Below are 27,942 nucleotides of genomic sequence, written 5' to 3' on the forward strand. Positions count from 1 at the left end.
ATAAACCTTTCTAATAGAAAAATTGAAAGGCACAGTAAACTCAATCAAAATGAACCATTTTATTTTTTCTAAAATGAGGCTACAGTATATCCAGACATGGGTCTTTGTAATCTGTTTCACAGTTGAGAAAAGGTAGTTAACAGAAAAACGTTTGTACTAAGTCAGCATGATTGTATTACGATTGTCAAGGCTTATTAAATTGGTTTTAAAATCAAGTGCCTTATATTTTTTTTATACATTTAGGTACATGCCTATCCAATCTAACGACCACCTCAAAGGAATTCATGCAATCATAAGTTCTATAACCAACAATACTTAAAAAAAAAAGAAAAAAACAGACTACCATCCTGGACCAGGATCAACTCCAGTCTTTAAGGGCTGCAGTCCTGCAGGTTTTAGATGTTTGCCTTCTCTAACACACCTGATTCAAATTGAATTGCTTCCCTCAACAGCTTGTTGTCAAGTTCTGCCCATCCGTATTGACCCATGAATCTGATTCAGGTGTGCAGGAGCAGGATACATCAGCAGGACCGACTTTGCCTAATCCTGTCTGGGACCAGCAACACTTTCAGTGTGTTGTGGCTTTTTAATCTTGTGAATGAAACATTGAGCCACAAATTAAAGACCAGTTCAGGGTGTTTGTCATCCACACTAATAATAAGTCCTTAATGCTACACTGTGAAAAAGTGTAGCCAAAAGGAGAAACTCTTAGACACTTTGTCAACAAAAGTATATTTATGGACTTGTTGCTAATGAGGACTTAAGCCAGGACATACAGTGCAGTAAAAAGCTCCCAGTTAAAGACCTGTGGAAGATGTTTGGCAGCAGGTTCTGTTGGAGTCGGATTTTACTGCCAGAACCAGAATCCAGGCTGTTGTGGCTAATGTCAAGGAGCCTACTGCTCTGGCATGACATAAAGAAGCGCAATAAGATTTCATAAAAGTCAAGGTATGTTTTTTCATATGCTTCTTTTTATAGATTCATAATGGAAAGGTTATCCATATCACAGATCTATGAACTCAGGATAAATCTACGTATATATATATATATATATATATATATATATAAATAAATACTGAAATAAATTATACATTTTTTAGTACCAAAGGTTTTATTACTTTATTAATTTTGGGTTATTATTATAAACACATGGGTAGTGCCCCCATAAAAGAAAGGTGGCAGAATGCCCTTAAATATTCTGCTGGTATTCACTTGTGCTCTGAATTTCTTGGTGAAACAGTAATAAGGAAAAATCTAACTCATATTGGCTATTTTTACATTCTACGCTGTAAACTCAGTATGATGGAAGATCCATACACAGCCACAACTTGGTACCCCCTGTTCATGCTGGTCATCAGTCTGGTCACATTTTTTCCATGGGATGACATCCCATCCCTCAACCAGGAGTTGTTGAAGGCCAGTCAGTGTGGTTGTGTTGGTCACTCGAAAACAAACGGCATGATCAAGCTGATCCCAGTTGGGTTGAAATCTGGACTCACAGTAGGCCAGTTCATCCTCTTTACTCCTAAATTCTAGAGATGATGATCATTTACATTAATGTGCCTACTTAACAAACCAAATGGATGCAGATTCTATAATTTCCAAAAGGAATCTTTGGTTTGGTTTCCATTTCAACTCAGCTTTTTACTCCTTTTTTTTTCTCTCTCAAGAGAAACATTGGATTTAACTGCTATGGTTTGGTCCTTTGTCCACATTGTAATTTAAATTAGTCTTTTTATTTTTTATTTTATTTTATTTTATTTTTTTACATGAAACGTTTATGTGCAACTTTATGCTCCCATCTTGACCATCTTGAGAAAAGAGACTGCACATCCTAATGGGAATTTCTGGCCTAAATAAGCGGCTAAATAAAAAAGATTATCATGTTCATTAATGCATTTTAGCCTCATGACTTGTGAACAAATTTTTTTATCAGAATCTCAGATTTTCTTTTTTTATTGATTTTTTTATGCATTATAGATTTTAAAGTCACCAAATTCTTCACCTTTCTTCATTTTCACAACAGAAAAAAATCTCAAAAATGTATTTTGTGTTATCTTTTTTTCCCTTTTGTTAACATTACACAACATATCCCATCCTTTCTACCACCATGCCTGTTGGTATCTAATTTAGTCAAAACAGACTTCAGTTCTTCTGCTTTAACAATATTATGAGACAGTTTGTATTTATTTTAAATTATATATGGGTTTTTTTTATTTTATTTGCAACCATTGCATTTGATTTTTATTTACATATTATACTGTTTGCATTTCTTAGAAAAAGGGTTTGTCTCACTAAAGTTGACAACAAAACCATTTTCTTACATGTCTTGTTTTTACCCATTCTAGAACTTGGTGCAAAGAATTTCCAAATTTTGATTTTGAACTAAAATTGAGGTTTATGTAAATTTAAAAGCCTACAAATATGTGGACCTAATGTGTCTTTAATGCATCTAGCAGTTGTCTAAAAAATAAAAAATGGCAATACCATGGTGACGTAGCAGTGAACTGGCAAATTGTCACGGCTTCATCATCCCAGTCTCCCCTTGTGTCCAATCAGCTGACATCTACTTGGAGAGCTATCTGCTCAAACCAGTATTTGTTTTTAGAATATGATGCTTTCCGCTCATTTACTGCCCACCAGCCTAGAAAACAGAGATGAGGGGAATGAGCAGCCTGGCAAATTCAACTGTCGCCTGCAGCTTGAAGACACAAGAGACTTTGTTATTAGTATGTATAGCAAACATTTTGACATCCTTTTGACTTTGACTAAATGCCTAGCAATTACAAGTCATTTTGCATCAGAAATATTGGAAAGTTTGTAGCTGTAAGGCATTTAAAACAGGAAGCCATTTGACAAGTATTACACTGAAGTGGTACTCCAGTGGAAAAACAAGCCTCAACACAAGAACTGCAGTTATATTACAAATATTCTAGAGGCCATCATCATCAAAGTGGTCATCAAACCACATGTAACATGTCATAATTGTTGAATTTCATAGTAATAAAAATAGTCTTGTCACTTTGGCATGGAAACTTAAATCTGTCATGTATTATCATATAAATGCTGTAAAAGTTGGCATTCATGACAAGGAACTTTTTAAAACCTTATAAGTATGTTATAATGCCTTAGATTGTGTTGTATTATGATCTTCATGTTACTAAAATGAAGATATGAATCTTTGAGGTGCAGCTTACAGTTTTCAGAGTAGATAAGAAATTAATCTTTGTAATTTTATGATTCAGCTTTCAGCAAAAGTTTCTCTGACAATTAAAATGGAATTAAGGACACACACCCGTATTCCCGGTGTGACCCCAAGCTCAACAAGCTCTGTATGGTTGACCTGATTGCATGACAGCAGAGACACGGTGAACCAAATCTGAGCCGTTTCAGAAAACTTGCTTGACTTTTTCATCAACCTGCAGCTGTCCATTGATGGACTTTTAAAAGATATGTTTTCAAAAGTAAATGTATTAATAATAACATTTATCTTGCATTTGATTTTTCCTTCTTTTCCTTCAAGGTAAAAACTGAACTATAGAAACAATTCATGCACCAATATAATTTCCAGGAATATTCAGTCCCTCCCTCCAAATATAATGGTAAGGGAAAACACTAATAATAATAAACACAACAAAATCTTTGGATTAAATGCCCCAAAAAGAGAGAATGTAAAGAGAATAAAATAGGGCCAAGAATTGACCCCTGAGAAACACCTAAAGACAAAGTTACCAAGAAAGAAGCTCCATCATCAACAACAAAAAAAAATGGCTCAGAAAGTTTAGAAGAAAACTACTTTAATGCTACACCTGAGATTGTTAGAAATTTTTCTAATTAATCAGTGAGAGCAGAATAGCCAGCACTATCAAAATATGAAGGCAAATCTAAAAGACTTAAATTTCATCACAATGTATGTGTATGAGAAAATAAATCATAACTATAAGGGGAGCTGTCTCAGTGTTGTTTTTGGTAGAAAAATGACAAGTGATTGACATAAATCAAATATTTCTATTACTTTTAACAGTCTATGTAGCTTCAGATCAGAAAAGCTTTGAAGTTACCGTATTATGCAAAATTCACTTTCTAAAGGTTTTCTAACAGTCGTGTTTCCACATAACCAGTGTATGAGGCCCAAAAATGAGAAAATTCTGTCTCCTCTCTCTCTCGCTTGCTCCACTTTTTAGCGAATGTGTGCTCAAACAGGTGAGTCTTTCCCTTTGTGACCTCACAAATGGAAATAACCACTCCCCCTGGCCCTCTAAAATCACAGAGCAGACGCCAGTGAAAGCCAGATCTTCATTCAGAGAGGGGCGTGGACAGGCCCCACTCGTGAACATTTAAAGGTTCAGACACAGAAACAGCCCGTTATCATTAGAGTTCACTAGAGCTACTTTTGGAATGACTGAAATTAAAGACCAAGGCAGAATTTTGGGTATTACCTTTGAAATCAATGTTGTTGGGCCTTTGAAACCCATATAAAATTGTTGAAAAATGTATAATATGGGACCTTTAATGAAATCTGACAACTAAAGGTTTGCTTCCCAGTCTGCTTTCAAAAGCACCTGCAGTCTGAGAGAGAAGTACTGTTTTGGGAAATATAAGATCTTTTTCAGTGGAGCTTGCTCCTGATTAACTTAGTTTGCAAGTAGAATAAAGTAAGTCATCGTGGTCTGTCACATGGTCCACTAATTGATGAGTCTTCAGCTTGTTTCATCTCAGCTCTAAGATGCCTAATTTGATCCAGCCTACAAAACTTTCCACAGTGAGCACCAACACTGTCTCTTTATATTTTAAGGAGGGCAGTCTGGACCTATTTGTTACGTGTTTTTCAGTATCTGTGCTTCCCAACAATCAACTGCTGCGGCAATTAGCCTTCACTTCAGCTTAGTGGGGTCTCATTGTTCAGTCTCCCTGCCTTCCGTCTGAACTCAGCAAGTAGAAAGCAGTTCAATCAGTTTGACATCAGATGACCGACTTGCCCAGCTAAGAAGCACCACCATGTTTGACAGATGAGGTCGCTTTGGGTCATAGAGGCTTGTTTTTTTTCTCCTTCTTCTTCTTTCATTGCATTCTTCTCTGTCCATCTATTTGATGCAGGTTGATGTTTGTTTTGTCAGTCCATCAAATTGAAATGAGGCTCACCAGGTGTTTGCACCATGTGCTGAATTCTCAGCGATACTGTGCATGGAGTCTTGACAGATGACAAGACTAACATGTATTCTTGGCTCATTCCGTAGTCATAAAGGGATTTTCCATCACCCTGCAAATGACTCGCTCATTGTCCACAAAGTTTTTCTTTTCATTTAGTCATGTTTTTTTTTTTTTTTTTTTTTGTAGTTTAACTGTATGCACTAGACTTTCAGGGTGTACTTAAACTTCCCCTCCTCATGTTGACAGACTAATCCGCATCAAACAGCCTCTGACTTACATGTGAGTTCTTTTGTGTGAGAATTTCTGAAATAAAACACAGCTTCCCACAAAGCATTACTAGACAATTATGTCTCAACCATTGCAAATTAGGGACTCAGTTATGGGGTTTTTCTTCATTTGAAATAAATCTGCTTAAACTGAAGACAAAAATGGTAAAAGTTTGTGGAATACATGAAAGAAAATAAAGCGTTTTTTTTTTTCAGAATTAATGAGATGAAGAAAGTCTAGAAAGGGCAAAAGTAAGACAGTCAACAAAGTGCTGAAATACAAGAGGTAAAAATCTGCCTTCATTCACACATTCACTAAAGTTTAAAACAGTCTGACAGTGGCTGGCATCCAGAGAACAGATGTAATGTGCAACATCCTGAAGCCACCTTTAAAAGATAGTTTGGATGGTGTAAATGCAAAGGCCTGTACAGCTCAACGAACAGCTGGTTGATTATTCAGGATTAGGTTTGTTGGCCCATTCCAGATAATCACCTCAGCTTAGACCATTATCAAGTCAACATTACCGGATGGTAGAAAACTACTCTGTGTCTTAAGACCCCTTTCTCCTCAACATGCTAATAAGCTGCATTAATACAATGGAACAGGAATCCCAAGAGAGATGAGCTTTACAAGACAACAGGTCATCCACCCAGTCAAAGTACAGAAATCAACTGCAGAAAATATAGCTTGTTTAGCATTTGTGGCAATTAATAATGACTTAATTCTGCATTTATACTTAATTTTGCATATACACAGTTATCTAGCATACTGCAGCCTTTTTTTACTTTGCTTCATAAAACCTGCTAACATCTGTTTTTTTCTGAGTAATTGGAAACTGCAGCATCCAGGTACTATCTTGCTCAATGCTCTGTTCAAGGCTACATCTCACTTTTTCCTTACAGAAAAAAATACATCAGATGTAACGTGTCTTATGGAGGTTGTTAAACTGACAGCAACAAGTTGAGGAAAAAGTAATTTGATTAATTATACCTGTTGGAAAGACAGCTGGCAGCTCCATCTCAGTCTCCCAGGAAGAGCTAATGCTCTGTGATCCTGTCAAAAAAGGTGCTCATGGAAGCTGTGGTCTACCACAGCTCTTCCCCTGAGAGGCACTGGTACTTACTGGATATAACCCTAGTTCTGTGTTCAGCACTGAGGGTAAAACAGGCTTCTACTGGCAACTGAAAGGATGGCTTGGTTTAATTGGTGTATCTGTTTAAAATGAAAAGAAAAACTTGAAAGAAAAAGACTTGTTCAAACACTTCTGACATAAAAACAGAATTATATATATATATAATATATATATGACAACTTTGAAACTTTTTGCATTGTTTTTGTTCGTTGTTTGCAGTCTTCCATGACCAAACTTAAAGCACAGCTGTTGCTGCTCATTGTATTGAGACGTTTGCATTGATATTCTCAACCCAGCTCATATTTAAAAGGGAAACAGATGGCTGCTATGGCCCTATCTTCCTGAGGGTTACCTCCCCACAAGTATCTGCCGCTTGCACTGCACTGACGCATATCTTAATTATCTCCAAGCGCTCAACTGCTTCTCCACTGCATGGCCTCTGGAATTTAAAAAGTTTTCTTATTTGTGCCAGCTGCAGAAGCACATAAGCATAAACAGATTGACTCTGCCTTTTAAAAAATAAATAAATAAATAAAATACTGTGCATAAGGATGCTTTGTAATTACTTGAAAATTGGTGCCTGTTTTTTTTTTTTGCATTGTGCCAGTGTATGCATGAGACGATGGCTCAGTGGTGGTACATAGATGTTGGTGCTGACAGAGTGTTGTCAATAAAAGATTAAACTCATTAGATGAGTAAAAGGTGTTAAATAAATCAAGAGAAAATCAAAATCTAAAACAAGCGGCAACAAGTCATACAGATGTGAACAAAGGAAACCATCCAACATCCCTCCAGATAAGGAGGAAAACTGCAGAAAAAAAAGAAAAGCTGGAAGAGGCAATGAATGGAGATAAAAAAAAGTCTATGTCTGGGATATTTACAGAGGATTTTCCCGCCTACATGTTAATCATACCCAATCTTTAGTTTTAATTATGAAATGTTAAGTTAATGATATTCCATTCAGATGATCTAAGATTGATCTGTTTAGTTTTCCTGCTTTATTTTACATAAATTCTTAAACTCTAAAATCAATTAATTATCAAATATAGGGAAAAGATTTACAACTATATCAAAAATACTTTTTTATGTATTCTAGTTTTTTGTTTAGCTTGATGAGGAAGGACGTCTCCAAACCTTTGCTTCAGAAATTCCTGATTGAGGTTAAAATTCTGAATTTAAAACTCAGCCAGCTACAATAACTGCAGCATCTGTATTAAGAGATCACATAAGGTTAATAAAGGTTCATTATTTTGTACAAAACACACTGTTAGGCTCTCACAAATGGCGGATATGGCAGACTCCAGGCAAAATTTATGAAAGCAACACTTTCTGAGTTGTATTCTGTACAAACCCAATGAACAGACTGCAGATATAACAAAAAATATCATATTTAAGAATGAATTCTTCAAAAAAAACATGTGACAATTGTTATTTTATTTTATTTTTTAAATCAAATGGATGAAAATATTATCACCACAGATTTAACCACTGTCAGTTCTGCTGGCCCTGTCACTAAGTTTTATCTGTCCAGAAGAAAACTTTGAATGAAACGTCCATCTATATATTTACAGCAAAGGTAATGACTGCCATCTTATCTGGACCTTTACTTGAACTTTACTATCAACCCAATATCATCAATGTGTGGAAATTTGTTTGTTTTCTTCAGTTGTCTATTTCATTGAATCTGCACCAAAACAAATTGCTGGCATCACTGATCTGCACTGGTGATTCATCACTTATGAATCAACAGTCCATGATTGCTTCTATTTAGCCCACTGTACTTGTTTTTTTCTGGATGGGGATCTCATTTCTTTCAACTGTTCTCTTACAGTTCAGTCACACACTCCAAATCCTGTTTCTATCCCATAGTTTTTCATTTCTTTTGTTGTGCTTTTCCTTTTTTCAAGTCATGTTGGATCCATTTAACAAAACTCCCTGTTGTTGGGGTCCTGTTTCCTGTCAGTCAGCAAGGTGCAACAGCTTCTTTAAATCTGCAAGCACTCCTTTAACTTTAGCACGTCAATCTTGTACAGGTATTTGCTTTAGAAATGCGACTTACAAGGTGAATAAATTAGTGTCTGTGTAAAATTTATAATAATCATGTAATAACAATAAAATATAAATGTCGGTTTAAAATATAAAATGTATAGCAGATAGCAAAAGCATTTCTAGTACTGGTACTACTAGATCTGCATTTCACACGGTCGACCATAACATCTTACTAGACCAGCTGAAAAACTGGGTCTTTCTGGCACTGCAATTTATAGGTTTAAGGCACATTTAAATGACAGGGAGTACTTTGTGTTTATAGGTAACTATAAATCTGAGTGAACCAAATTAACCTGTGGAGTTCCCCAAGGCTCCATCCTGGGGCCGCTGCTGTTCAACATCTACATGCTGCCACTTGCTCGAATTATATAAAACAACAAAATATGTTACCACAGTTATGCTGATGACACACAACTCTACATAACCATGTCATGAGGACACTACAGTCCGATCCAATCTCTGATCAACTGCATCGATCAAATTAAAGACTGGATGTGCCAGAAATTCCTTCAGTTAAAGACAAAACTGAAATAATAGATTTTCGAGCCAAGGAAGAAAGATTAAAAGTCAGTACACAGCTTCAGACATATAAGTTCAAAACTAACAACCAAGGCAGAAATCTGGGATTAGTCATTGACTTTGATCTGAATTTTAGCAGTTATAATAAGACAGTTGTAAAGTCAGTCTATTATCACTTAAAGAACATATCGAGGATTAAAGCACTGACTCAGCAGGACTTAAAAAAACTATCTTTAGTAGACTGGACTTCTGTAATGCTGTCCTCACGGGTCTCCTTAAAAAGTCCATCAGACAGCTGCAGTTAGTCCAGAATGCTGCCGCTCGAGTCCTCACTAAAACCAAGAAAATAAATCATATAACTCCAATCCTCAGATCTTTACACTGGCTTCCTGTCAGTCAAAGAATTGACTTCAAATTCCTGCTGTTAGTTTACAAAGCACTGAATGGTTTAGGACCAATATACATTGAGAATCTTCTGGTTTGTTATGAACCAACCAGATCCCTCAGGTCATCAGGGCCAAATCTACTTTCTGTTCCCTGAGTCAGAACTAAACATGAAGAAGCAGCGTTCAGCTTTTATGCTCCTCACGTGTCAAACAAACTCCCAGAAAACTGCAGGTCTGCTGAAACTCTCAGCAGTTTTAAATCAGGGTTAAAAACTTTTATATTTGCTGCCTTTTATCAAAACAACTGTTAAATTCCTCACACTGGAACTTTATTATCTTATTTATTCTTATAAATTATTATTATATTCTTTTTTAATTTAATTTTTTTTATTTATTTTAAAATGTATTCCTACACTGTGCTATAATGCTTTTAATGTTTTATGTAAAGTACTTTGAATTGTCACATGAATTGTGCTACACAACTGAACTTTCTTTCTCTTGTCTTAAACTGCTGTATTATAAAGGTGTGGTCCTATAAGGGTGAGTTACAGAGACAGAGAGAGATGCACCGTCCATCGGGGGCAATTTTTTGTCTGTCAGAGGTGCAGCGCATGTCTAAGCAGTGCATGCAGAGAAAGTGAGAAACTACCTGTTTAGTGGTGATTGTCCAGTTTTTTCTACAAGCTTGAACAACAAATGCCACAGCTTCGATGGTTGAAAGCCAAATCCCTTGTCTGCTTTCCCAGTGCTGTGTGTCAAGTAAAGGAGGCTAACCCGAATGGCTTGAATCACAGTCTGGAGGTGAAAGCAGTAAAGGCTAACAGCTGTTTCTACTTGAATTTGCAGCTATAGTGGAAGCTACAGATGGGAACAGCTCGGTTACTAAACCATAAGAAGTCTTGTGTTTCAGCTGCAAAAAGTCCAACTGGAAAGTCAAGAAAAATAACTGTAAGTTTCGTAGCTGAACGCTCTTGTGTGTGCTGTGTTAAGTTCACCTGGTAGAGCAGGTGCAGCCGGTGTAGCCGGCCAGGTTTAGATCCCGGCCCCTTGGGACTCTTGGCTGTATGTCATTCCCCACTCTCTGTCACCCTCTTTCCTGTCAAGCTTGCCCAAAAGTATTTGCAGCATAGAGAAAATTTGAACAGACATTGCTGAGATAGTTTTTGTAAAACTTGAGGACTCCCTTTTGCTTTTTTTTCAAAAAGAATCCACAGATGTGAGTGAAAAACATGTTGCTATTGTTTGATATGTTGATATTAACAATATTTAGGAACAGATCCTGTTCTGCAAAAGTTTGGAAGGGGAAAACTCTTGATTGTATTTAGTTATTTTAGAAAGTTAATGAAAATTTCAATAAATCAGGCACTGATGGCACAGCATTGTGGTTTCTTCTTTTTTCAACCATAAAAGCTGGGAGGAAAATTAATTCCACAGGAAGCAGAGTGCTGAAAAAACTTTGAGAACCACTAGTGTGAAAGTATACCAGCATAGTTAAATGAGATTATACATTTTAGCTCTGCAACTCTTTCCTGCTCAAAAGAAAAGAGTTATTGCCTGATATATTCTCAAAGATGTAAAACTGCAAAGCTAATTTTTATTTTCTGAGAACTGAAAGAAAATATAGTTTGGAGGTGTACAGTGCAGTATGTATTACAGCCTGTAATCGGTTAACACTGCAGTTTTCTCAATTTCCATATTCTGGTGACCTTTAAATGATAAGTATCCTCCATGTTTATAAACTTGTTTCACTACCCAACCATAGGGAGTCTGATTCATCCTTTCATGTGTGAGAAACGACCAGACAACCAAAAGACTGAAACTTTATGAGAAATTCACTCCTGCTTTTTATTCTTTTCTGCAAAAGACTGATCTTTTCAGCTGTACTGACTTTGTTTTGTTTTGTTTTTTTCTGGAGAGCTTTATCCTTTATCAAACTCATATTATACTTCCACAAATCTGCACACACTTGCTCAGCTTGCCTCCAACTGACTTGGAACAAAGTAAAGGGATCAAAGGGAGATTTCATCTTATATCCCAACATCTGAAGTTACTGCTGTAGATGCAAGTGAGATAGACGCCAAGTTATCCTTGTTTGAGGACGTTCATCATTTTTGTGCCAGATTAGATCTGTGAAAATGGATCAAAGTGATCAGTGTCAACTCATTATTCTTTAAGGATGGAGAGTTTTTCCAGCATGTTGATCAAATCTTCCTGTTAGCATGTGAATGGAAAGAACCGAATTACAGCATCCACTGGAAAATCATTCATTATTGAAGACATCACAGAATGACCGCATGTAGCAGGGATGTGGGGTGACGCTATTCATGTAAAACCTTCTATGACTCTGGTTAATGTGTAGCTTTAAAATTAATTTTTAAATATTATTTCAGATCTATAATCTTTTTTAAATGATGAATTAAGTTTATGGTCAAGAACATTATGGTTAACCTTGAGACACCCATTCCACTTGAACTCATGCTTTGATGTGGGGATAATTTGCTGATGTTAGCATGCTAACACAATATTCAGTTTAGGGAATATGGTAAACCAGCCAGGATATGGTCCCTAAACCAGTCGAGTCTAATGAGATTTAAGTTGCCATTTTACCTGTTAGAGTCCAAACTTGTCAAAGGAGCTCAATTGGTAAGTTTAGTTGGCCAGTTTGGTAAGTCAATCCCTATTTTTTTTTTACACAATGAACTCTCTTTGGACTTAAGGCAGTGTTAGGGAACATTGCCCCCAATATGATTTGTGACTATAGACCCAAACAAAACAATACTGCACAATGTATATACATGGCATTTATGTATTCTGTAGCATTGTTTAGATTTTTGTGTGAATGTGAAAAAAAAATTATAAAGCACTTTGAAGAACATTGACAACATAAAAAAGACAAAGTGCCTAAATGAAGACTGAAATTGTAGCTAATTTCTCTAAATTGGGCAAACCTTAGTCAAATTACCCTGTACATGTTCAATGGGACTGGCCTTGGTGTAATGTACATGCTCCACAGTTCCCACCCACTTTAACACAAAAGTAACCATAGGAGCTGGAAAATGTACAATTACCACAAGAAATGAGTTACATCTTATTTGTAATAGTAAAGCATACATTATTACTGTAAGTGCAATAAAACGTGCAAAAAAAAAAAGTTCTTTGTAACAAAGACTGTTGATTAAGTTTTAACATTTAACATTTTTTATCTGATTCCATAAACTATGTTTGCTTTACTCGGCCGCAGCATCCACATCTCAATGATAAGGTTATGGTATTATGACATGTTGTTATAAGTCTATGTCTTAGATGAAGTTTTCTCAGTTAAATGATGTGAACCATGTCACAGCTTGTCACAGCATGACTAAATGTAGAAGTTCAGGTTTTAATAGATTTTTGTTGTTGCTACTTTCTGTGGTCTAAAAAGGACTGGTGATATTTAAATGCATCGCTGTGGTTTCTTGTAAGTAAGATGATAATGCTGCAGGAAGTCAGAGCCTTTTGAATGTGAAGAGTTTGGATAACAACGACTTAAAAACTGGAGATTTCCCTGAAGTTGCATGAAGGCATGAATGGCAGAACTCTTAAAATCAAATATTGCGATGATATATTTACCTTATCACCCAGTAATGCTTCCACACAGAGTTCCAGTTACAACAGAGACCTTTAATTTTATTTACATCTAATCTTGAAGTCATATTTCTGGAGGGAGGGTCTCTTATGGCCTCTCAGGCCATGTAGACACTTAGCACGTACAGAGGAGAGGAGTACCACTGAGACAGAGGAGTACGTCCTGTTTAAATATTTCACAAGTGCAAAATCTGAAAGGGGACTCGTAATCATGAAACATGCTTTCAGAGCTTCTGATGTTCACTAAATCAAAGGAAGTTCTGACAATGCATCGTACCAGCCTCTGTGGCTGTAATGAGCTTTCTCTGAAGCCCAAATAAAACAGCAGTCAGTCTTAGCCTTTATTGTTCCCAATACTCAGTCTGGTCATTTTAAAAAAATGATGCTTTTCTTTCTATTGTTTGGCTCTAGATGTTAAGAAAACTTAAAAATGATAAATTATATCATGTTTCTTTAATCCATTATTAATGGAATTCATATTTTCATGGTCCACTGCTTTTTTTCAGATACAGATCAGGAATACAAAAAAAAAAAAAAAAACAATGCATGTTTAACATCCAATTAAAAAATGTGTTCAACAGCAGATAATGATCCTATGTTTCATTAAGATTAAAAAAAAAAAAAAAACATCCTGAAGTTAACTGCATTTAAAAACACTCTGCTTATTGTTTTTTCCCATCACTAAAATAATGAGTGTGTTAGCTTCTATTTAACTTGACCTTAGGCTGTTGAAAGTATGGATTGGGCAACATTCTGCAGAGCTTTGACTATAGGAATTAAGCTGGATGTTCATGCTGTTTTTGGCTTCATGGTTTCAAAGCTCTCACATGTTCATCTTGGTTCTTTAAAAATGATCTGTGCAAAACACAAATGTATTAATAAAAAATGAACAGGTGTGTTAAACACTCCTGGATGCCAGTTCAGCCATCCTGCTAAGAGCCTCTGCCCACACACATTATTGCTTGCCATGGAAAATGATGGACATCACTGAGAAATAAACATTTTATTTTTACAGAGTTAAACACAGGCCCCTTTTCTCCAGAGTAGACCATTTTATTCTTTCCAAATGGCTACTATTTCAATAACTACTTAAATATGCAATTAGAGATGAGGCGCCAATACATAATAGCCCTTCAGTAATTATTAGACTAGGAAAATATCAAGCTGCTAATCAGTGCTTCTCTGTAAGAACTGGCCTCAATCAGCACCGTGTGCCTCCCCTTTGACAGAAAAGACCTGAACACAGAAGAAACTGTTATGTAGTGATCGACTATGTGCAGCATTTTCAGATAAAATAATGGAACACAGCCAAGAAGAAACTAGATTTACTTTTCCAGATACCCCATGTGGAAAGAAGCAGAGAATGAAGTGATGCAACTGGGCGACATTCTGAAGAAGCTTGGTGGGTCAATGTCTCTAATCTTCTTCTTGCTTTTGTTTCTCTAAATTTTTTGACAACAAATGAGTTCTCAAACCTTTGATTTAAAATCACAGCCCTTAACATTTTTAAAATAAACTACATGATGGTGTTTTTCTGCTGCTAAAATGACAGAATTCTTTATAATGATGTAATTTATGTTGTACATTTTTTATTATATGCAAACTCAATTTGCTGAACACAAAAGATGATGTATAAGAAAACAAATTCAGCTTTATGTATATGGCACCTTTCCTACAGGCATGTAGATTTAACTGCTTTATGAAAATTTGACAATAATAACAAAAGAAGATGAAATCCCAAAACTCTTAAAGAACCCTGTGTGTCTTGCAGTTGGTGAGGGCAATCATGCGAGAGACCACGGGAGTATGAAAACAGGTTCTCGTGTTGATCATTATGCTGCCTCAGTTAAGTCCATCCATCCATCCATCCATCCATCCATCCATCTATTTTCTGGTGGTTTAGACATCAATGGCTGTATGTTGAGTTATTTTGAGAGGACAGTAATGTTACACTATTATGTAAACTGTACACTGATTTCTTTACATTGTATCAAAGTTTAATTTGTTCAGTGTTGTCCTGTGAAAAGATATAATTAAATATTTGCAGAAATGTAAGAGTGTACTCACTTTAGTGAGATACTGAGGGGAACAAGCCAGCGTTCTCTGAAAGCGCTGGCTTGTGAGAAAATGCAGAGGGTTGTAACAGGAAGGGCGTCTGGCAGAAAACATGTGCCAACTGAATGTGCAAATACATCCTACGACTTCCATACCGGGGCAGGTGGAACCGGATGTTTCGCTTTGGCGACCCCTGAAGGGAAAAAGCGGACAGGAAAGAAGAAGAAGAATTGCATCAATATTTTTATTTCAGTCAATGCATGCACGGCATAACAAGCCCAATACATCCGTCATTTCTCTGTTATGATGGAAGGACATGGAGGCGTCTGGAGGCACGATGGAAAAGATGAGCCTGCTGACTTTATGGATGGATTTGAGAATAAAGAGAACATTGATGGAATAACACTTGTTATAACCTGTGGAGAATGATTGTGTTTTAACACTGACACTTTTCACGTTGACAGGGTTCCACACCCACACTTTTTTTTTTTTTTTTTTTTGCACAAACATGGCTGGTCTAGTGGTTTAGTGGTTCTCTGGTCGTCTCTGTGTCTGCTCCTTCTCTCTCTCTCCTGTTGTTCCACGAATCATGATGGCTGTCTGTGATCAGCTGATCACCTTTCTGTCAATGGTACCATCTCTAGTGTAGCTGTTGCTTATCATTCAGGTGAAAAGGAAGAATCTAGCACCTTATGTTTTATACCAGCACATATTTACCTCAACGTATTGTTCTTAGCAGGACCCTTCTCTAACACAGTAGCTGACAGGTGGTGGAAAGCATTTATACTTCAGATATGCAGGGGCGGGTCTAGAAAAGTTTTGAAGTGGCAGGAGCACTGTCCAGAAGAAGGGCGGCACAAATGAGACCTACATGTTTTTAGCCAGATCATCAGTTTTATCAGAGTTTCTTCATTAATATCAGCTGTTTAACGTCATTTGTCAACATCTGGTGGTTTTATAGTATCACCATGTGATAATGTGTAGATGGTTGGTGAGATGATGCTGTATGAATTCTGCATTATGATCTAGAACATGGTAGATATGATGCAAGACAACATGTAAAAGTATATTACATGCTGCATTTACTGACCCTTGGACATCTGATGTTTGCCCAAAGGAAGGTCAGTCAACAGTAAATATTTGTAAGCATTGGTTTGTAGTAAAAAAGCAGCAGTCATCCCATCTCTCAACTTAGCAACACACACACACACACACAAGCACATGAAACATACTTATTTCAAATCAAGGCACACATAATTACAGAGTGAATGAATGAAACAAGAAAATGTTTTACACCTCAGCTGGTCAGCAGGTTGTTTTTTTTTTTTTGTTGTTGTTTTGTTTTGTTTTGTTTGTTTTTTGTTGTTTTTTTTTTTAAGTTTTGGAGCACAGGAGTTGAACGCAGCCTAACTTTAGATGTGGGAAATGATAAATTGCATGTTCCAAATAATAAATATCTTTATGAAAGAGAAAACAAATTGGCCACTCAAATCACACCTCAGAAAAGTGTAAATATAAGAGACCAGCTCATGTTTGTAGTTCCCATTTGCAGTTTTTACTCCTCATCAAACACATCTGGAAAACGCCAAAATCTTCACCATATTGTGATTTTATCACACAAAATCTTGTACTTTTGTAAAAGCAGTTTTGTACAAAGCATTTATTGTTTAATCATCCACACAAACGCTGGTCATGCTGTGCAAGACTTGTCTTATCACCCCTAACTTATTTACCCCCATTGACTGCCCACCAGATGTTAGTAAATGTTGCACACTTTGTGCTTATATTAACTTTTTTTATAATGCTTCCGGCCTTGTTTTTCTCAAATATTGAGCTGCTTTGGATAAAAGGCCTAAATTGCTGAATGCAAATCAATACTGACCATGTTTGCATTTAAAATCATTCATGAAGGCAACATGTTAAAGAGGTTACAAAATTAGATTTGTGATTAATTACTAATATGATAAAATGCAACCGTTCATTTATTTTTATATCAGAGCTATTTGTACTCATTCCATATATGTTTATTTACAAAGAATGCATTGGCTGAATGGCATTATATGACATAGAATTGCTGGTTGCTGGACAAAAATGTGACACCGGCTTAAAGGTTTAAAATATCCATGATGCTTCACTGCATCCGAGTGGAGGGGAGTGAAAATAATGCATAACTGGACGATTAAATAAATGCCATTTACACTTTTTTGTCTGAAGTTCTTAGAAAAATTAGGAATTCTATATGAGTTTGGGCTCATTTGTCACTCCATGGCTTCATTCCATAACACAGTGTGCACAGCATCTTCCACTTAAAAGAATATTAGCTCATGAACTTCTCGTTACAGAAATCCCCTGCAACGTCACAGATATCTCAATATCCCACTGGGATCTCTTCCTGCTGCTGTAATAATTCAAGCTTGTAAGCTAGCATTAGTTGCACCGCCAAGATAGCTTAGTCTGTGTTACTAATGGGTTGGGTATGATTAAAACAAGCGGGTAAATTAACCATTTATCACACACAAATTACAATACTTGAAAATTTAAAATTTCAGCCATAGATAAAAACCTTATTATAACATTGGATGATATTAAAAGACTTAAAACTTGGATACATTTTTCTAAAATTAAAGATATACAGTAATGAGTGGTAATTACTAACAGTTTTTAAAAAATTTTATGCCGAAGACCAATCTCAGTGATGTAACTAGGATGTAGCTTGATATTTAATGACTGGGATGGAGAACTGAGTGTGGTTTTATGATAGCATGCAAGAGGCATTTTGTATGCCCATTGAATTGTAGAAATATGGTCATTTGCCCAATAAAGGGTTAAATGTCAAGAATCAAAGATCAGTCCAAATGAAACACATGGGGAGTCCATTTTAACTCAAACAAGCTGCTTAACTGTGAAATACTGAAGGCAAGCAAAAGTTAAACATTCCGGTTATGTTCCAGCTGTAGATTTAAGTATGCCATACATTGGCACAGCGTGATCATGCTAGCGGGGCAGAAAGACACTCAGTCTTCCAGCTGCCTCTTGTAAAAGACTGTAAAGGAGCAGGTGAATACTGACAAGGGTGCTGGTGAGAATTCTGATCATTTTATCAGTGCAGCCTTGCACAAAGTTATTCAACACAAAGACCTCCCAAAACTTCACTTCTCTCAGTTGGTCTTCTGTCTTCGAATCGCCATGATGTTCTGTTAGCTCTGTTGGTGTTACCAGCTTTGTCTTGGTGCTATTTTTTAGCTTCATTTTTTGCTAAATAGAGACAGTTTATTTTGTTCTTTGTGTTACTCTAGAGCAGATGTGTCAAGTTCCGGTCCACAAGGACCACAATCCTGCAGGTTTTCAATATTTCCCTGCTCCAACAAACCTGACATAAATTAATGAGTCATTGTGCAGAACTGCTTTTGGAGCCATTTAATTTAAGTCAGGTGTGTTGAAGAAAACCAGCAGGGCCGCAGCCCTCGAGGACTAGCTTTGGACACCCCTGCTCTTTAAGAAGGACTTGAAATAAACTGGCAAAGCTCGGTTAATTCTGTCAACCTAGGAAGATGCTTTCCTGTTATAAAAGACAAAGCAATTAGCAAGCTAATGGTAGTCGGAAGCTAATGCAGTGTTGTGGGCCTATTTATAGCATTCCAGTTTAATGGGTACAGTCACTTTTGCTCACCTTATATACTCAGTCCCACTGCATGGATTCATGCATTTAGAGCTGCATTAAAAATGCAGAAAGCTGATGAAAACATGTTTAACAATCCAATTTCACAAAGTCTTTTCTTTGTAGCACATAACTTATTTACAAGCAAGTCTCTAAATTTGCATTGCTAAATGTTTAATGTAATGCGATAGCTTGTTATCATAAATCTATCAGATTTCTTTTTCAGTTTTAGACATTGTTTTGAAGCTACTAAGCCTCTTAAATAGCATCATTAATGAAAATATTTACAATGAGAACATTTAAACTGTCTGGTAATCTCTCCCTCTTCATTTTCTTCTTTTCTTTTTGGTGAGATGCAATGACTAGTGGGATGATTGAAGACTTCACTTTCTCTGGACACAGGTCATAGCTCTCCTCTGAATTGAGTCTTTCTGTTCCTCACCGTTAAGAATGCTGTTTAACATGTGTGACAGTTGTACAGGGAACTACTGGACAATCAGTACAGAACCGTGTCAGCCAGCTGGAGCATTTCTTTTGAACAGACTTCCAGTCTGTTTATGCTCGACGCAGAAGACAGACACACAAAAGATGGACAGTTTCATTATACGCTGCCATCCTCATACTTCTGGGCATCCTTCATGTTTCCATGGGTAATAAATCCATACATCCACAAGTGGGCAGTGCCAAGTTCATAGCTCACTTCCACATTTTGACCCTGGTTGGTGGCAGAAATGTACCTTTATAAAGTTGTTTACAACTGTCCAGAAACACCAAGAGAAGAACAAGTAAACCATGAAGAAGCAGTTTCTCTCAACTTCTTCTTTGTCATCGTCTGCATGTTCTTCTTCTGTGGGTGCTTTTTATTTGGCGGTTCTCCATCATCTTCTTCCTGTTCCTTTTCTTCTTCTCTATTTAATTCTTTTTACTGGTTAGCTTGTTAGCTCAGCACTGCCCCCGCGATTTGCGGTGGTATTGCGCCGTCTTCTGCGTCGAGCAACGGATAGCTAAGCTCCCTGAAAATGGACCAAATTACTCGTGTAAACAATGCAAAACACTGAAAAAACTGTCCATCTGTCTACATATCCGTCTTCGGCGGGCCTTAATAAGACTTTCACCTCATCTTTATCTTGAACGACTTCAATATTAAAATAAAAAAAATGTGTGCCACTTGTCATTTAGTTGTACTATCTGTGCCTTTCCAAGGCCAAGAGTTGTATGATTATAAGTCACATTGGTGTTTAAGGAACATTAAATGTTAAGGTGAGGAAATATTTCACTTCTGAATGATGCCTCCAGACAGACAGTGAAAGTGAATCTTCATGATTGCCACAATCCTGATGCCAAAGTTGACAGTGAATGCAAGCTAGCTGTTTTTCTGATTTAATTGTACATTTTGCATATGTGTTGCTAAGTTTTTATATCACAGCTATAACTCACTACTGTCATCATCCACACTTACATGCTGCTTGCTTTCTTTATTTTAGTAAAGTAGTAGAAGTCGTGTTAAAATACTGGTTAATGTCCTGACATAGTGCACACCTGCAGAAAAATTCTTACGGAAGAATAAAAAGGAGTTGATATGTTCTGTTAAACTGACTTTTTGGTTTTTAGTTTTACTTCTGTTGATGGAACTATAGAGGCTTTTTTTAGGTTTTCAATCAATAGAGAGTTCTGTATCAGCAGTGAGAACATGAGAGGTACATTATTTCCGGAAAAAAAAACCCTGTTGCTACTTATTCCCATGTTGCACATACATAATGCCTTCATCTGTTTTCATGTTGCATGAACTCCTCAGTATGATATTGCCTTCCTCACCACAATTAAGCACAACAATATAGCTTTGCAGACCTACCCTCTTTTTACTCTAACTCTCCATCACCTATCAGCTCCAGGGGTATATTTTAGAGCTGATGAAAGCATGGCAACTCCTATGATAGTGCAATTTAACACAGGAATCCCTCCTGATAACCAAAGGAAAAAAGTACGGATGAAAACAAGAGTGCATTTGCCTCGTTAAATCCTCCCCATAGTCAACGCAGAACTCAATTTTCTTTGCATTTGTGTATCAGTTGGTGTTAGTTGATAACTTCTCCTCAGAAACACCTGCTTTTCTGGTTCTGTCAAATGAGATGAAACACAATAACAGAACAAGAGGAGGAAAATAATTTGTGAAGAGAGGTCTCATGATGTGAGCAGGCATGTTCCAATCAAACCGGATACGTTTTAAAGTGTGTTTTCTTTGTGAAAAAGAGGAGCCAATGCAGATTTGTGCTTTATTTTGGTAGTATTTCAGCAAATTCAACTTACAACTTGAATAACTGTAAACATTTCTAGAACATGTATTCTATTTTTCTTCCAAACAACAAATACAAATGAACCGGCCTTCAGGCAAAGTTACCTCGGAAAAAGCCAACCTCAAACTGGTTTTCATCATGAGTTCACCTGCTGTCCACCTCAATATTTCGTTGCTACGCTGTTGTTTACCTTTGGACCTCTGATGCATGCTGCCTTTAAAAAAAATGGTCTCAAAACGCAACATGCCCCAGGCTAGCAGGATCAATCAAAACCATGAGCCAAAGCAAATATATATTTTCTTTTGTTAACATTGGGTGATGAGAATCAATGCCAGTGCACAGTGCAACTTCACAGCAAGCCTTTTCACCATTCCTTCTGGCAGATGGGAATAAACTCAGTGGAATAACCAGCTTTGTCTACAATCCCTGGATATGAAACAAGATTATGCTGATTTGAGGCAGCAGGAATCTAAATATCTGTGCAAGCTGCTCCCTAGCAAAAGATAAATGGACCTTTCTGCACTCCCTGACACGTAATGACTCCAGTAAATACTGTTTTTTGTCAGAGTTGTCTTTGTGGCTACCACAATTGGATTACCTGGATGTATAATTCTTCTGACGGAGATGTTTCAAGAGACAGAAAACCCATCATGTACAATTTGTACACATAGCAGCCACCTTTTTCATCATTAAGGACCAACAGGTTCTGTTTGGCCAAAGGCTCAGCTTCATACCTCAGCAAGGGAATCCTTATCTTCCTGTCCTCATTCATTACTGCACCAGGAGTCCTTTCACTGCTCATTTGTGTAGTCCAGAAAGTCTGGAGATTCCTGTGGGATTGCAAATGATGTTCTCTTCACTAAACTTTTAAAGCCATATTTCTCATTTTGAACTCCAGTAACCTGCCATACAGAGATGCAGCTCCAATTAGCATTATGCACTGCACGTAAGGCACCAAATAAACTGGGCTAATGATCACCCATAATCATTATAATGGCCTATTTAAAGTTAAAAATATTGTATCTGAAAGACGAAGCGTGAGCTAGAGTTGCTGACAGTTTAATTATAGGAAGACACAGGCTGCTGTTGGTCACAACCATGCCAAAAAAATAAAGAAAAAAAGCTCACAGTGGTTATAAGATTGGTATCAACACCCTCTGTCCTTTTTCCACAAACACAAAAGAGAAACAAGAACTTCTAGCCAACCTTAAATGAGTCATAGTTTTACTTTGATTAACAGGTTGCAATGTGTTCAATGACACTGTAAACGTCAAAATGGTCATTATGGATGTGGTAAATTTGACTTATGTTTGTTAGCCCAAAGATATCTTTGTTTTTTCTCATTAAGTTTTTACTCTCTAATTGTACAGTAATTTGGTGATATTGCAGCAATACTTCTATTGGTTTTTCTGCGTTTTTATCTGCGTTGGTGCATATGGCACAATTATTTGTAAGAAAGTCTTTTTTCACAAATTTTTATAAACACACTTTTAATCTTGCTAACAGTATTTTATGCACAGGCCTGTAATGGGGTGATCCTAGTGGTGAACATTAAAAATAACACGTTTTACGTTTTATCTGGAAAATAAAACCCTAACAACACAGAATGGATCATTATATGTTGTAATAGCTATTAAATATTACATGTGGGTTTAATGGGATTTAACAAGACATGTTTGTCTGAAAAAGTGGGAGCAGCACATGCAGCTGCAACTTTAATTATAACACATTTTAAAAACAACAAAGTGCTGCAATGTGCACATAACATTAAAAACTATTAAACTAAATAGAATATGAAAGATGCAAACAAATTTAAATACATTTAAATAAAATAAACTAAAATCAGACCAAAATTTCAAAACCCTTCAAAGCTCCATGCATGTTGACCCTTGCTCACATGTCAAGGTATAGAGGATGTCCAGAGTTGTGTGAAATTATTAGGGATGTCCAAAACAAAAGCAAAACCTCAGGGAAGATATCATTTTTCTTTCCCTGGTGATCCATTAATTCTGCAAAGCCTTGGGATGCTGCATTCAATCTGCTATTCTTCTATCCTCTATTTCAACCCACAATATTCCTTCCTGGTGTTTCCTGCCTCCTCCCACTCGTTGTCACTGCTTTGTTGACTTGAACAGCACTTCAGAGTAGCAGATGCACCTGTTCTCTGAGCATTGTTTGGCATCGGGATATCTCCCTCGGCAGATGACTTTGTAACTCATCAAATGCTCTTTTGAAGTATTCAGGCCATGAGGCGTACCAGGGAGCGTCACAGGTGAAACTGTTTCAGGCATCAGGCTGTTTTGAAAGGTCAAGCTGCCACAAGTACTTTTAGCAGTTAGCTATGTTTAAACACAGAAAGAAGAATCCCACAGAGCATGTGATTTGGGATTTATAAGGTTGCAGATAGATGAATTTGCATCAGAGTATTTTCTGCTACAATCCAGCTTTGTGACAATACCTAATAGTTTTATTTTTGATTGCTTATATAATCCAATCCACATTTCTTAATCGTCAATTAATCATAACAATGTGGTTTTATTAAAAAAATAATAATAATCATACTGCTATCTTCCAAATGTGTGGATATTTTTGTTAGCTGGGTTGTTGTAACCATGACTATGCCTTGAGAAAACAAACCCAGTTGCATGACATTTACACTCAATAGCCACTTTATCAAAAACACTTGATCATTTTTTATTTTTCATATTCATTTAATTTTTTTGAGAAAAACACCTAAACAAACAATCACATAGCAGACAATTATTACATTTAGGTATGTAGACATGGTAAGATGACTTGCTGAAGATCAAACTGAGCATCAGAATGGGTTGTTGGTGCCAGGCGGGCTGGTCTGAGTTTTTCAGAAACTGCTGATCTACTGAGATTTTCTCACAACCATCACTACGGTTTACAGAGAATGGTCAGATTAAGAGAAAATATCCAGTTAGCAGCAGTTGTGTAAATGAAAATGTCTTATTGATGTTAATTTAAAATTAGTAATAAATCAAATGCAGAACAGCATCTCTGAACACACAACCTTGAAGCAGATGGGCTACAGCAGCAGAAGATCACACCGGGGGCCTGCTGTCAGCTAAGAACAGGAAACTGAAGCTGCAATTCACACAGACTCACCAACTCCGGGAAATAAAAGATGGAAAAGGGTTGCCTGGTCTGATAGGTCTCCATTTCAGCTTAAAACCTTCCATAGAATAATAAATCGAACAGTTGAAAAAAAAAATCCTGAAGCCTTCTTTCCTTTTTTTTCCTTACAGTCTTACTTTTGGTTAGTAATTTATGTTTATGGGCTGCACAGTGGTGTGGTGGTTAGCACTGCAGACTCACAGCAAGAAGGTCACTAGTTCGAGCCTCGGCTGGGGGGAGGTTGAAACCTAGTGGCCTTTCTGTGTGGAGTTTGCCTGTTTTCCCCGTGTATGCGTGGATCATCTCTGGGTTTTCCAGCTTCCTGCCACCATCCAAAGACATGCATGTTAGGTTAACTGGTTACTCTAAATTCTCTGAATGCTTGTTTGTCCCTATCTGTGTTGGCCCTGCGATGGACTGGTGACCTATCCAGGGTGTACCCTGCCTCTCTCTAAAATGCTGGGCTAGGCTGGAGCTTACCCGCGACACAAAATGGACTAAGCGGTACAGAGAATGAACCATGCCTGCTGTAGCCCCGACATTTATGTGTAGAAAACAGCAGGCGGCCTAGTTCAGTTACTTTAAATCAGTTTATTAAAATGATTGTGATGCACGATTTATATAAAGGAATATTTCATAAGTTTGCTCATTTTTGCAAGTCAGTGTCAAAACTAGAAACGTTCCCATCAAATTATTCCTTTTTATGTGTATCATTAAAAACAACCCAGCTTCGAGAGCATCATGAATTTCCTGTTTGCTTCCTTTACAACTTACTTTACATGGATGTTGTGATACAAAAATCACAATTCAGACCTTCAATAATCAAAAAACACAAGCTAAAAATTATATTTTGTAAATATCTGGAGGGCAGAATTATTACCAGCTGTTTATTTTTCTACTGGTACAGATTGTTTACTCATATTTTCCCACCCTGGTTGGCAGTGACAGTTTGACAGTTACTGGTATCAATACTTAATCATACTTAGACTTTTTTCATAAAAAGTCAGACTGACACCCCAGGAGTAACAGATCAGTATCAACCAGCATCACTTTTTGCCTCTCAAAGATTTTTGCAAACTTTTCTTCATCAGTATGTATTGCATAGATATTTGCTGATTCCCTGCCTTAATGTTTGTTCTGTACACTTTGTGATACAAGTCTTCTCACTTTGAGTTATCAGAACGTGAGAAGGATTAATCTAAATGTCATATAGATTTCAGATATTTCCTAAATATGTGCATCAGAACATATTCTACAGAGATCCAGTTTTAACCAGTTTCTCTACATGAAATATGGAAACATGAAGAAATGCTGCTTATAATAGTTGTAAGCTTGATGTAATGAATTAAATAGCAGGAAAAAGAAAAGCTCTTCAACACTGACAATATAAAACAAGTTACATTGCATTTGGGACTGGTAAAAATATATTTAAACTTCTCTTGTTTTGACGTTCTTCTCACCTTCATGCTGAGAGACACAAAAAGCAGGTAAAATGATATGAACTAGTTTTGATTAAATTGATCAAATTCACTGCAATTCAGATTTTTTTGCACAAAAGAATAAAAATCATTTCATTTCAGCTTTATTTGTATAGTGCCAATTCACAACAGCCATCTCAAAGCACTTCTAGGATAAGTCCAGTCCAGTCTTAATGCAATTCAATCCAGTTCACCATGATCCAGTTAACTCAATAATTCACATTAGTCTAATGCATAATAACTGTGTTAAAAGAAATCATTAAAATAATTAATTATTGAACTTTATTGCTTTCTATTTCTTATAATACAGTTTAGATGTTCACACTGAGGCACCCCCTAATGAAGGTTGCATCCTGTCTCTTCTCTGAACTCCCTCCGCTGGTAAAAGTCAGTTTGATACTGACTGGTCTCATCTCTCGCTCCATCCCATTTTCTTTTTCTTTTCCTTGCGTCCTCCAGTAATATCCTCCAGGGTTTCTTTTCTGAATCACCCTCTGCATTCAAAATGTCCACTGTGTTCATATCCAGTTGCTAGTGCATGACGCAGTGCTGTAAAGCGAAATGCTGCTGTAAAGTGGTGCTAAAGGATGATAAAAGGGAGAAAAAAAAAAAACTGTGCAATGTAGTTTCTTAGCCTTAGGATGGATCCAGGAATGTACTTCATAAATGTCACTGTGCCATCGAAACGAGTCAGAAGCACAGAGTTTTAAACTCAGAGTTATATTGTGCTACTTTAGCAGGAAGAAACCAGTTAACCCTCTGGTGCATGAATTATTACAAAACAGTACCACGTTTTTTTCAAATAAAATATTTTACTTTTACAGACATGCACATTGATGCTTTTCTGTATTTTAATCTTGTTTTAACTTTTACTCAGTGTATTGATTTTTCTATTTGATCAATGAAAGTATTTATGAAATAATATCTTGTCATATTATTATATTAAGAATTTTCTATAAAAACACCTGGATCATTTTCTTGTCCTGTTTATCATATATATATATATATATATATATATATATATATATATATATTATATACTATATCAAATGTAGTTATTCTTCATACGTGGCAGAGTATTGGTGACTCACTAATGTCCAATGAAGTTGCTGATGTATGATCCACACCCATGCATACATTTAAAAACAACCTTTAATATGTGTCCTCTGTAGTGGACACTATGCATCAAAGGGTTAACATAGTCCATCCAGATTCTATTTAACTTCTCACTATGACTATTTACCAGTGACAGCAAACACAAACATAAATCACTGAATAAATAAATTGATAAAATAAGACATGTGACTGACAGATGTTGCATTATGCTGCTGTAAGTAGACATCAGAAGACGGGTATAGTGTGGTCCAAAAGGGATGGACATGGCCTGCAACAATATTCTGGCTGTGGTGTTTAAACAAAAAAAGTCACTTAAAACCTGCTTCTTTCTCATTCTGACGCTCAGTTTGAACTTCAGCAAGTTGTCACCATGGTCTAATTAGCTAATTGTGTTCACAAGTAATTGAACAAGCAATTTTCTCTGTTATTGTGATGGGACACATTGACAGCGGTGCCCAATTCCTTCAGACTAATATGTCACTATTGTGAGAGATTGGAAACATCTTCTCCAAGTATTGTGTAGTGAAATGTCTTTCAGTGGATCAGCCACAGGTCAGAATGACCATTATCATGGATATATTCATTAGCATAACTGGAAGTGAATTTTCAATGCCATGACTAGTACATGACCTTCAGCAATTTGCAGTACTTATTTCAACGATGCTCTCAGGGGTCTGAACGTGACTCACTGCTTTCACTCTAGTTTCAGTCTGTGAGAATGAATGGGCCTTTGATGTCCACCATTATTAACATCTTCCAGCTGTATTCTCTCCCTTGGGAGTTAGAGACATGCACCAGTTTTTCTACTGATGCATGGCTGCATGTGTCTCAGACTGAAAGGATTGCTTTCTTGTCAAGGTGAATCTGTGAAAGCAACTCTTACTCCTGGGTTGTTCACACATTTTCAAAATTAGGTGTTTTGAGTGCTCTTATGACTCGTGAGATGTGGATTCAGCTTCTGCATTGGGAGGTTCAGAGTTAGTTTAATTATAGGAGGAGTTTGATGTTAAATCAATTGTAAAACATAAGTACTGCAAGATGTATGATTTGCTTGCATTAGATTTTTATTTTT

General features: G+C 36.7%; 1 protein-coding gene across 3 annotated transcripts in view; it reads left to right on the plus strand.

The window, feature by feature from the left end:
- alk (ALK receptor tyrosine kinase) overlaps positions 1–27,942 on the plus strand; it is a 478,089-nt gene that overhangs the window by 303,540 nt on the left and 146,607 nt on the right. The window lies entirely within an intron of this gene.

Source organism: Melanotaenia boesemani, chromosome 20, assembly GCF_017639745.1.
Source record: "Melanotaenia boesemani isolate fMelBoe1 chromosome 20, fMelBoe1.pri, whole genome shotgun sequence".
In the NCBI taxonomy this organism is placed as follows: Eukaryota; Metazoa; Chordata; class Actinopteri; order Atheriniformes; family Melanotaeniidae; genus Melanotaenia; species Melanotaenia boesemani.